This window comes from Rattus norvegicus, chromosome 1 (genome assembly GCF_036323735.1).
Source record: "Rattus norvegicus strain BN/NHsdMcwi chromosome 1, GRCr8, whole genome shotgun sequence".
Lineage (NCBI taxonomy): Eukaryota > Metazoa > Chordata > Mammalia > Rodentia > Muridae > Rattus > Rattus norvegicus.
The window spans coordinates 257,257,724-257,270,767 of record NC_086019.1 but is presented as its reverse complement, the minus strand read 5'-3'; the positions used below and the strand labels follow the sequence as shown (position 1 = coordinate 257,270,767).

General features: G+C 40.6%; 1 protein-coding gene and 1 non-coding gene across 2 annotated transcripts in view; one reads left to right on the top strand and one right to left on the bottom strand.

The window, feature by feature from the left end:
• The window catches only part of Sorcs3 (sortilin-related VPS10 domain containing receptor 3), a 634,818-nt gene that overhangs the window by 404,492 nt on the left and 217,282 nt on the right, over window positions 1-13,044 (bottom strand). The window lies entirely within an intron of this gene.
• Trnak-cuu2 (transfer RNA lysine (anticodon CUU) 2) lies at window positions 9,937-10,009 on the top strand. Its single transcript has one exon. It is a non-coding gene; the product is annotated as a tRNA-Lys (tRNA).

Here is a 13,044-nt window from a genome sequence, read left to right as displayed (position 1 = left end):
TGCTAATGACTGTTTCCAGTCATGAAGAGAACAAGGTTAGTCTGTGACATGAATTGAGGACAGTGTCACACAATTTTTCCCCTGCATTGAATAGGCCTAATCTATCACTTGTACTAATCAAGGACCTTCGAGATGCTTATGAATACCTTGGAAAAACCAATGGACATGATAAGCTTAGTCAGTTGTTCCCAATGTCCTTGGGTAAGGCAATAAAAGGAAGGGTTAAGAAACTTGAGTATCCAACTCAAGTGGAACTTAACCTGAAAGGGTCTATGTGTGAAATGAAAGTAAGTTTTATATTCTGAAGCCGTAGGATTGATCTTGACGAAAGTTCCATGCAGAATCCTATCTTATGGCGATCAGGATTTTCATTATGAAACAAACCCAGGAAGAAATACTGGGCTGCTTAGATTGGGTCCAGACTGGAAGCTATGATTATGGAGTAGCTTTATTTAGAGGTGCTCTCTCCGGCATTGAAGATGTAAGAATCACTGGACTATATAGATTACCAGAGGTGGACAGTGCTCGCCCAGGGAGGTCCTCCTCCTGCACAGCGTATTAGAGGAAGCAACACATCAAGTTGCTCAGGAGTTAGAATTGTTGCTGGAAGTTTGAGTGATTTGCAAAGTGTCGTTTTGCACTAATATGGCAAAAATCATTTACATCAGTAGTATCCTGTACTACTCGTGTATTTATAGCCATCTACATGTTATTCATAGACATTTAAGAAGGCCGCCATAGCTGTCTCCCTCTGTCAAAAAACAGACCTCTACAGTGTCCCACCATCAGAGTAAAGAACCACCTGACTGTGCCACAAGGATACCTGGTAACCCAAGCACAACTCTGTGTGAGAATATGAAGAAATAATGGAGGCCCCTCTGTCTCAGAAGCACACAGAGTCAAATTCCTGTGTGATAATGAATGCAGAAAGGCTCAGGGTTGTAAAACAAGATGAACACCACCCCTCATTAGTGCTGCATTTGATGGCTGTGTAAAAGGAAGAAAATGATCCACTTAAAAGGGGTCTTTAACATTGATGGGTCAATTTTGGCAATTAGAGGATTTACGCAGATATCTTTGTACCACATCGAAATGAGCCACAGCAAACAATCTTCACTTGTTCAGTTGATGACCAAGCGGCTCTTTGAAGGAATTCCTCCTCATTATCTCTGAGGCCTTGGCTTAAATGTCACCTTCTAGTCAGGGATAGGACGAGCAGGAGAAAGTGAGCAGGGCATCTAGGATGCAAATTTTAAGGAGGTGCTTACAGGACCTTAAGAGTAAAAGCGTCCTCAATATTATGAACTGTATCTCACTTGCCTCACTGTAGACCCAGATCTGCCTCCAGTGAGATACTTCCTGGCTACTTTAATAAAAGTGCCCTCCTCCCACCTTCTGTCTCCTTTCTCCCATCTACACATAGCCCCTGCCACACCACCATGCACCACTCAACACTTTGGGCTATTACCAGGTTTACTGTACACTTATCTTTTGTCCTCTTCCTTTGCAGATCTATTCATTGCATAAGACTATAGACACCATCTACCTTGGGATGGGGAAAACCTGCTATAAAAAGGAAATTCAGTGGCTCTAGACCACCCCCAAAAGAGACTGGAAGGTATTCACCCTTCCTGCTCATATTAACGTGCACAGAATGAAGGGGCACTGTGGATAAGTAGTCAAGATGCTGCAAAAGCAAAGCATTTGACTTAGAAAGGATTAAGTAAAAACTCCCCAATAACCACAAACATTAGCGTCAACATTTTTAAAGAATCCAGAGAGAAAATAGAAGAGACTAAAGTGCCCACATATTTAACAGTGCCTCCCGATAATTCGATGGAAGTTAATTCCTATGTTATCCCTCTAAGCAACATTTGTCCCTGCTTTCCGTATGAGGACATTAACATGAGGATTAAGGAGGTTACGTAATTTGCCATCAACTTATAACTGATAGCTGGAGCATCTAGTGTTTAAACTCAGGTTCCTTCAGGCACCAAAATCATTGCTATCCAGCACCTAACAGATTTGGTAGCTTATCTCACAGTGTAAGCAATTAGTGACGGACCTGACTAATCCTCCTAGCTCGGGAAATACAAAGAATTCTTGTATCAAGAAACCTGGTAAGTATGTTCTTTAAGAAGTGAATTACATAATTTGTTCTTTCAGAAATATCTGCCCTTTTACACAGTCATCCCTTCCCCCAGTTTTCACCATAATAATGTAACTTCTGTTACATAACCTTTTTCCTTCCTTGCATTAATCACTGATCATTTCTTTTTGCTTGGAAGAAATAACTGAATAAAAATTAAGCCAAACCCTAGTTCCTTTCTTCCACAGAAAACGCTCTACTCAGGTCCCTCTCCCCTTTTTGATGTCTTCTTCTCTCTTAGGCTCACTTTTCTAGTATCTGTCCTGAGTATGTTCTGCCCTCTCACTCCCTTGACAAGTAGCAGTTACAATACAAATGAGTTGCCATCAAGAATGTGATGAACACGCAAACATCGAAGAATAGTTGCCATCCCATGGGCATGAACCAATCCCTGACACTCTTAACAATAATCCATTATGTTTGCAGACAGGAGCCTAGCATAACTGTACCCTGAGAGGCTCGAGATGCAGAGATTCATACCAAACACTAGACAGAGTTCTGGGAATCTTATGGTACAGTTGAGAGAAGGATTGAGGGACCCATAGGGACAGGGACTCCACAAGAAGACCAACAGAGTCAACAAACCTGGACCCTCCAGGACTCCTGGAGACTGAATCACCAACCAGAGAGCACGGGCTGGACATATGTAGCAGATGACCAGCTTGGTCTTCATGTGGGGCCCCCAACAGCTGGATCAGAGGCTGTCCCTGAGCCTGTTGCCTGCCTGCCTGTGGATCCCAAGCACCTAAATGAACCATATTGTCTACACTCAGTAGGAGGGGATGTGCTTAGTCCTGTAGCGACTTAATGTGCTGGGGGGAGGGTGAGACAGGGAGGCAGGGGGCTTTCCCTTCTCAAGAGAGAAGAGTAAGATGTAGTGTAGGGAGGACTTACACGAGGGGCTATGGGGAAAAGAGGAAGGGCTGATATTTGGCTGTAAAGTGAATAAATAAATTTAATTCAAAAAATAGAATAGTCCCAACCCTTACTTATCTCTATCCCATGCAGACTGATAACCAATAACAACACACAGCTCAGCCTCTATATGAAACTCACTTTAGAAACTACCAAAGAAACCCTGAGTATCAACCCTCCCCTCACCTTCCTGTGTTTTGGGCAGCAGCTTGACTGACTTTCACTATCGGATTCACCTTACTTAGCTTGGAATTTCTTTTTTTTTCTTTCCTTTTTTCTTTTAGAAAAAGAGAGAAGGAAGCCATTTTCCTTCAAGGTCCCACTTGAGTATGGCTTTTCAATTTTTTTCCAAGAGAAAGCCCAGCACTTGTCTTCATATCCTAAAGTACACCTTTTTGCTCTTCTAAACAGCGAAGGGTTTAGTTTTGAAAGTCTCCTAAAGATCTCAAGATCTTTCAGGGGTGTCCACTTTCCTGTCCAAAAAATATGCTCAAAATATGCTCATTTTTTGTTTCGGTCCAACCTCTGTCCTTAGCCAAGGTATATTAAGCAAATCTCCATCCTTTATACATGAGGGGAAAGCGTTGTTTTGTTTATGGTTGATGTGGAACATCAAAAAGTCCAGCTGAGAGAGTCTTAAAAGAAAGATCCACAGCTCAGGTCAAGACTTGTCATCTAACATCTTCCCATCTTCCCTGGCTTCTATCTACGGAACAATGCCTCCCCTCCTGAATTTCTTCACTGCTTCCCTTCCAGCAAGTGAATCTTGCCAGTGTGTCAACAGAGTACTTCCCAGTGAAGAGTCATGCCATATCTGATGAAATAATCTATGCATGAGCTACATAATAATAATTGCCCAACTAGGGACTGAAGGGTTGGCCATCCAGGACATCTCTCTGGATGTTCAAATGGTCTTTCACTGGGAAAGAGACCCTTGGGTTGAAAACATACAAGAAAATGGGAATTAGATACATACAAAATATATGATAGGAACCTGAGAGAAAAACAGCAATGGGAGAAAATAAGAATATTCTGGACTGGTGTGAAGCCTTCAATCAGAAAAGAAAAAAACAGGTTTGCTCTCAATTAAGTGAAATAACCACAATTTGGATCTCCTAGTACCACATATTATTACCCCTCTATTATTACCCCTCTACTAACCCTCTATCTGTGTAGACCCTTCTGAGTCTATATAAACAGGGTGTCATTATCTTAACTCTGCTGCTTTAATAATAGACCTTGGGAAGCAGACAAAAACCCCAATGATTTCTCTGATAGAGATTCAAAGCATCCTGGTTCAGTGTTCATTGGCTGACACTGCCAACACCAGCACACTAAAGATCCAAGACAGAGAGGTAGCATCATCCAGTGAGTCCTTTGTGCATACAGACTTGGAACCTTCACACCACAGCTTTGTCCCAAGTGTGGTTCTGGCAATAAGAGCAGCTAAACCCTGAAGGACTTAGGTGGGGCTTTGGTCCCAGTGCATAGCAGAAGTCATTGAGATTTTCCTAAAATGCCTAAAGCTGGATGGATCCTCTTGTGGCTGCATTTGGTAAGCAATACCTGAAAGGCCACATCCATTTAAACCTAAGACTGTGGCTACACTATCATTAAGCTTCCTGTCAGACATTCTTGGGAGAGAAGAATCTATTCAAAATGTCTCTTTTAATAACTGACATCTTTTATAAGCATTTAACGATTCCTCGTGTCCTTAGACAAAATAACGAAACTAGAAATCTACAAAAAAAAAAAATCCTCTAGTCTCACGGTATCATGCTCACACCAAACCCAGCACTTTTATTAAACATCTTGCCATTTGGATGTTTAGATCAGACATATTGGAAAGTACCTATTCCTGGCACACTGTTACCATTCAACGTACGCTAGCAATTATGATAAATGCCCCCAACATATTGCCTCCACTTACACTCCAATCTCTTGAAAATGTCCCTTTTGTCAACTCTGATAAGCAGCCTGGCAACTGCCACTAGACATCCAGTGAATTTTGAAAACTGTGTCATTCTGGATGTGGCACTGTCAGTTTTCAGCTGGCTGGCTTCCAAAGCATGCCATCACTCCAAAATATCCACTTACCCGATTCTACACCATCTAGCTGTGACAGAAGACTAGCTGTAGAAAAAGAATCACTGCCCCAAGAAGGCTGGTGGCAAGAGCAGATAGGTCACCAAGACCAAGCATCCACAGGAGGCACCCTGACAATGAGATTCTTAGGCACCTACAGTGCAACATCTGTCAACACCTCCAGTGCAACACCTGCAGTGCAACAGCTGTCAACACCTCCAGTGCAACACCTGCAGTGCAACAGCTGTCAACACCTCCAGTGCAACACCTGCAGTGCAACAGCTGTCAACACCTCCAGTGCAACACCTCCCAACACCTACAGTGCAATACCTGTCAACAACTGCAGTGCAACAACTGTCAACACCTGCAGTGCAACAACTGTCAACACCTGCAGTGCAACAGCTGTCAACACCTGCAGTGCAACAGCTGTCAACACCTGCAGTTCAACACCTGCCAACACCTACAGTGCAATACCTGTCAACAACTGCAGTGCAAAAACTGTCAACAACTGCAGTGCAAAAACTGTCAACAACTGCAGTGCAATAGCTGTGAGGAACAGACAAACTTTCAGCAGACTCCTAACATCAAGGCCAAGGATATTCAAATATATCTTCCAACTCTTTCTGTCCCAAGAGACATTTCTGCACACTGATGACATGCCAAGTACACAACTGTATGATAAAGCCTTAAGAGACTACAGACAGGCTAAGTAACAGGTGAATAAGGAGAAAACCACAAAGGAGGACAGAGTTAGATTGAGGAGTTCAAGGAGGGGCATGGAAAAAAGGAACACATGCTGGTGGTTAAAATAGTGAATGAAGAGAAGAAATTCCCATCATAGCATCAATAAAGGCAGGGATGCTAAACAGTGAGGTAGCAAATTCTGCAGAAGGATTTGCTCTCCTTAGATCTTCTTGTTTCCCATCAGAGAGTTGGTACCCAGATCTGAAGTGACAAGAGTGGAGTAGAGACCACTCAGAGAAATTAACCAAAGCTGCCAGTTGAGGAATTATTTGGTTATGAATATACCATGGTTTTGCCATCTTGGCTAAGAATAGCCCAAGCCCACCTAGATGGTTTACAGATGACTAGAGGAGTCCCTTATACTGAAATCTCAGCTTCCCCATCCAAGACATTGAAGGGCTCAATAATATCTACTTCAGAAGTTTGGGAGAAGGATTGAATGAGATGACTGAGCAAACAGAAGTTTCCTCAAATGATTTTCAGCGCTTATTCAAGAATTTCAGCATGTACTTCCCATCAATTGTCAGGATGTGCTATGAGAAGAACAGGGTTAAAAGGTGAGAACTCTCCAATCACAGAAATTTAAGACTGAGACCGTAGCTCCATAAGGAAAGATTAGGTCGATTTGGTTATTTACAGACTGCAAGACATCTACTTTATGAAAGAGAAAACTGCAATAACAGACATGAAGAAAGTGATGGAAATATTGACATTCAATTCAGCAAGACTTTCAGTTTGTATATCACACTCAAAGCATACATATTATGCCAAGGGGGAAAGTCACAAATACACAGCTAGGCAGAATTTGTGAAAAAATACATTCAAATAGACAACCAAACAGAAGAAAGTGCGTTATAGTCTCAAAAATAAATAAAATTTTAATAAAGTAAAAAAATCACATAAAGTCCTTTAACTGTTTCCCACTTCAAACAATTATAGCCAATTGGTTGAATATGGCTGACAAAATACACAAGGGCTTGGTGTCTGCCTCTCCCTTCTCCCCAAGGATCTCTCTCCTCATTGACTGGCTCAATCTGGCTCTCATGGAAGGCTGATCCCCCATGTAGCACAGGATCTTTTCACAGCCTTGCTTAGAATCTCCCCACACCCCCAATTCAACAACCCCTGGTTAACTCTTCCTCATCAGGGACAACTTGGAACATTTCTTCAGAGTCATAACTTGAATCAATATTAACACTAAAGTGTACTGGAGTAGAACAGGCCACCAATTCAGAATGGATGATAGACGGAGGAAATCTAAGAGGCATGGGGAGGAAGACAGAAAGGAGAAGCTTATTCGACAAGCCAAGGAATCCCACAGATTGCCTGATGGCTTCCAGAGTGAGATGGATGTGACCATCTTAGAAGAGGACCCCCTGCCCATCTGGAATTTAAACTTCCATCCTCCAGAATAATGACTGTACATTTCTGCCACTGAAGCCACCCAGGATGTGACAGTATGCTGCATGACCTCCACACACACCCTTGAGAAGTCTCCCCTGAGTCCCCTGCTGAGTCCAGCACTGCCACTTCACTGTCTTGCAGAGTCTGTGACTACCCCTCACTCATTTCAGGAAATACATCATCTGTGTCACCTCCATATTAGAGGGAGACATCTAAAGAACAGGTCAAAGAATGTATTCCGGGAGATTTTACTACTTATGCTGGGGAAATGTGAGCTAAGCCCTGGCAGACATGAGACTTCAACACAGGAAATAGGACAGTCTGAGAAATTGTGACAGAAACTAAAGCACTCACAGAACATTACTCACAGGATTGAGCACTACTGCAAACACTTCACCCATCTTCCAGAACATCCTCTCAGCTGCCCAGCTAGGTACTACCATTGAGCACTCTCTAGTGATAAGGAAATGAAGAGAAGAGGAGCTCTCCTGCCCAAAGCTGACAGCTAGCAAGTAGCAGAGCTGGGCTTTGAACCCAGGTAACATGCACTAGACTTGCATGTGTTTACCTAATCGTGACTCTCAAGAATGTACAAATGGCTCACAGAATGAGTGCAAAACACATATGTTCCTTTTCCATAAGTACCTCAGTGGTTTCTCAGAAAACTGAGGACTTGAGAGCTTTTCTAACTCTTTAAGTAAGCACTTCTGTCTTGACACTACTATAACAGACCATTCTTTGAAGTGAAGAAGTCATAGGTCTGACTCAAGAAAAATGTTATTGACATCTTGACCCTACACATGATCTTACACTAGGAAAATCATGTATCTTAGACTTCTGGGAATCCCAACAGCAACTTTCAACCAAGCAGGACTATCTAGAATAGAGTCAAATGCATAGGCCCTAGAACTAGCAGATGTAGGTCAAAATCTAATGCTACAAAGTCTTACACAGGAAAGTTAGTTCAACTCACCAACCTTTAGACTGAACTGCTGTGGAATGGAGGAGGGACTGCCACTTCCCCATTCGATTATAATACCGATCAACTAAGCATATAAATTTCATTCCAATAATCATCTGGCGCACAGTGGCCAATAACTATGGCAAATATTGTTATCGTTATTGCTGTTGAAGATGATAACACCATCATTCTTCTCATTTTTCAAAGCAGACTTGGACATGCTTGGCTTGCAGGAAGCATGCCTATCCTCTGAATCTGGAAATTTATTCTTTCAGAGATATGATTATGTTATGAATTATGCCAATAATCCCACAAAAATTTAGCACAAAATTACTGTTAATCACGTAATAGACAGACACCTTGCCCGTGTCTGCACACACTGCAAACTTTTGCAGTATTTCTCTCTGAATCCAAGAGCTGGCCTTCCACAGCCAAAGAGTTTCCAAAATGCACTTTGCTCAAAACCAGTTTGACAGCATGTGCTGAGTCTTAAGGTTTCTCCTCCAGGAGGCTATCCTAAGGAAAGAATCTGAAATGCAGATAAGAACAAATATTTATGCAGTCAGGTAAACATTAGAAAACCCGAATGCTTTTTAAATAGAAGCAAATGAAAGCAACCTAAATCTCCAAAAATGGAAGAACAAACAGTTAAGTAAATTATGGAATCGCAATATAATACTCTATTCCACTAACATTAAATGTGTGCTTGGAAAGCACTTTGAATAACAGAGAAAAATGCTTAGTCAAACCTTATATAAAATAGTAGAAAAACTGGTTATACAAGATGATCTCAATTATGTGAAAGTATATGGGTAAATATATATAGTTATGCATATGTCAAGGCGGTACTGCAACATGAACAGGATTTACACAGCAAGTACCTAAGACTACCCTTCATTTATCAAGCTTTGGGAAAGTATTGTTATCAGTAAAATTATATAAAAATTTAATTATGCAAGAAAAGTGTTGAAGTGTTTAGGAAATTCATTGTTTCTTCCATTTGACAAAAATAAATCCTTTATAGCATCCTCAGTCCTCAAGACTGCAGGAATTTGGGCATATGTATTCCAAGAAGATAAAAGGTAGATCATCCAAGCATCAGAACAAATCAGAATCAGGTCGATTTCAAGCCCCTGGTGGTTTCCTGCATTACCTCCCACCATTACCACCATCACTGCCCACATCCACAAAGGAAGCACAATTGAGAAAGGAAACAGACTAAGCTTAAGCATCTGTGCTACCTCTACACCCTGTACTAAAAGAGACCCACACCTGACCCTTTGAGAGTCTTGATATCTGACCTATATCTAAGAACAAGAAGCCAGAGAAGCCTCATCCCCAATGGCCTCTCACCAGGTAAGACTCACGTAGGCAAGACAGCTCATCTAGGCTCAAGAGTTTAGAATCTGTGCTACCCAGTCTCTCCCTACGTATTAAATATAGTACTTGAAGTCCTAGCCACAGTAATTAGAAAACAAAAAGAAATCAAAGGGGTACAAATTGGAATGGAAGAAGTCAAAATATCACTATTTGCAGATGATATGGTTGTATACTTAAGTGACCCCAAAAATTCCACCAGAGAACTCCTAAACCTGACTTCAGTAAAGTCCTAGACTCCTACTTCAGTAAAGTAGCAGGATATAAAGTTAACTTAAAGAAATCAGTAGCCTTCCTCTACTCCCAGATAGCTCAGTGGGTAGAGCATGAGACTCTTAATCTCAGGGTCGTGGGTTCATGCCCCACGTTGGGTGCCATCTGTTGTTGTAAAATATAAAAAATTAAAAAAGTAGGGTTGTCTTTTATCCCCCTAGGTCCAGCACCTCAGTGCCCCAAGATATATGATAGATATCTTGGCAGAAACACATTTCAACTCTGCGGTGGTCCAGTGTCTCTTGCTACTTCTTAATTACAGGTATTATTAAAAGGTGATTAAGTTTGTTTTTAGAAAGAATAGAGTAAAGAGATTACCTGAATCACGTGGGGATTTTTACCCACTGTTCAGAACTTAGATAGGGAAAAATTAGTCACTAACTCCAAGGAGAGAGTTGTGATAAATGTAACACCAGGCGGAGTGAATGCAGACATATGCTATAGAAGTTACTAAAGTTAAATAAAAATCTGTGGCTCCAGGTAGAGAACTTAATAGATGAATATATTTTGGGCAAAAGTCCTGATTTTAAGTTGCTTATTGATATTGGAATTGATAGAAGGTATTTACAAGTTATTAAGGTTAAAGAAAAATCTGTGGCTCCGAGTAGAGAGCTTGACAGATTGATATATTTTGGGCTAAAGTCCTGGTTTGATAAGTTGCTTGTTGGTATTAGAATTGATAGAAGGTGTTTAAGTTTGTTTTAAGGAGAGTACAGAGATTACCCAAATCCCGTGGGAATTTTCATCCATGGTTTGGAACTTAGATAGGGAAAAATTAGTTGCTGACTCCAATGTCTGTAATACTAGGCAGAATGAACACAGACATATAGAAGTTATTAAGGTTAAACAAAAATCTGTGGCTCCGGGTAGAGAGCTTAACAGATGGATATATTTTGGGCTAAAGTCCTGGTTTTTAAGTTCCTTATTGGTATTCAAATTGATAGAAGGTGATTAGTTTGTTTTATGAATTACCCTGCTAAAGGCCATATGGCACGTTGATGCCAGCTAGTGAGGGTTTGTGGTTACTTTTGGTATTTACCACAACAGGAAGCTCAGATTCTCTTAACATGGGCTCCACAGGAATTTTGGGTTCATTTCCTTATATCATAGAGTACAAAAGCCTATCAGGCTCACTGTTTATCTTACTTCCTTTTTAAAAATTGTTTAATCTTCATAATGGGTATGACTTTGAGTTTTATGTTTAGATTACTACTTTGGGAGAGAGTGCAAGATACAAGCTTTTCTGGTTATAGACTAAGGAACACAGCATTTTGGGAGAAAGATTTTGTCTTTGTGTTTTTAAAAAGTGTGATTAGGCTCTGCAAACCTCACAGAATCATATTGATCAGATTTGATAGAGGTAGACCACCTGAAAAATTGATTCAGGAGAATCAAACAAAAAGATATCTTGATTCTAAACGTTTGTCTTGAGAGTTGTATTTTGCAGAATGTGCCTACTTCAATTCCTGGTCTCAAGGGCTTTCAGCTGGGTCCAGTTGGGACACATCCTGCTACAACATTTGCTTCATTCTTCCTAACCCCCCAAGGATATCTCAATGCCCATGTACAGCTTGAAGAAGTTATGGAGGAGTCGTCGCCCCAATTCCCTGAACTTTTGGGGGGCTGAAAGTGGTAGTTGTAAAGTTGTTTTTATGAGGAATTTAAAACTTGTTGTAATTTAACAGGAGGAATTAGCTAGATTGAGTTGTATAGTCATAATCTCATTTGGTAACTAAGCTAAAATATAGAATTTATTTGTTAAAAGGTTTAAAAGTACAAGGTTTAGAGCCAGTCTTCTATTGATGTCATTACAAACTTCTGAGTTGATTACACATGTGAGTTAAGGGCCAAATAGCAAATATATGGCTGACTTTATGAGAGTAGTTTGAAGATAATATTAAGATATAAAGACAACAGTCCACATTGTCTTTATAGATAGATAGTTTTCAAAAATATCAGAAATCCAAAAAAATTGAGATTTAAAGTTATTTATCTTTTGTTGAGACATATCTGCTCCTAATAGTTCCCCTTTGGCAGAGTTAATGAAGAATTTGAACATCTCTACCTCCAGAGAGAGGCAATACTTTGTGGCTAGGCAGCTACTGGACAAAACTGCCTGTTTCATTTGCAGACTAATGCTGTCCAGAAAAAGGACAAATTATGCAGAATAGTTGACTGATAACCTCTGCTAAGACAGGGTGCTCTGCCCTTCAAAAATCTGCATTTCAACAGTCTGTCAGTTGATTTGGGGCCAGAAAGCTGAAGACTTACGCTCACATGTTGCTAACAGGGGAATGTGCTAGTGGAGATTTGTCTCTACAACCTCTTAGTTCTGGAAGTCATGTTAGGCTTCCTATGTGTATAGATATTTGGTCATTCTCAGATTTCTGATGGGGTTGAAGACTGATTATAGTTTCATAGCCTATCAGGATTTTTTTTTTTTTTTTGGTTCTTTTTTTCGGAGCTGGGGACCAAACCCAGGGCCTTGCGCTTCCTAGGTAAGCGCTCTACCACTGAGCTAAATCCCCAGCCCCAGGATTTTTAACTCTGGAAATACATATTTTATTGGATAGTTATCAGATAGTATACAAGCTAGCCAAGATATAATATAGATTTTAAGCCTTTCTTAAGCTGGAATTGATAACTAAATGTTCTGTTTAACTGATATAGTGTTAGACTGGGTGTTAGATATATTTTATGCTTTTAATTACAAAATGATAATAGTTATGCTCAGCTTATATTTGAGAGAAAAAAATTTTAATTAGACAAAAAGGGTGAAATGTGGGATGATGTCACAGGTAAGGAAGTTACAAGATAGAAGGAGGCCTGTCATTGGCTGAGAAGGAAGGATGGGTAGGAAAGAGGTTTGAAGGAAGGGAAGGAGACTGGGATGGAAAGGAGGAAGAGACAAGAGGGAAAGGGAGAGAAGCCATGGCAGGGGATGTTAAGATTCTGCTCTGTGTATTTACAGGTTGTTATTAATATTCTTAAGGGATGGATGTTACTGGGCTTTGTATGTTTAGGTGGGCAATTATATCTTACCAATTGGGTCAAAGATTATTGTGTTCTGTCTTCTTTTATGTGACAGTTTGAGTGTAGGAAAGTGTGTGGCAGCAGGAAACACTGGGCCGCCATG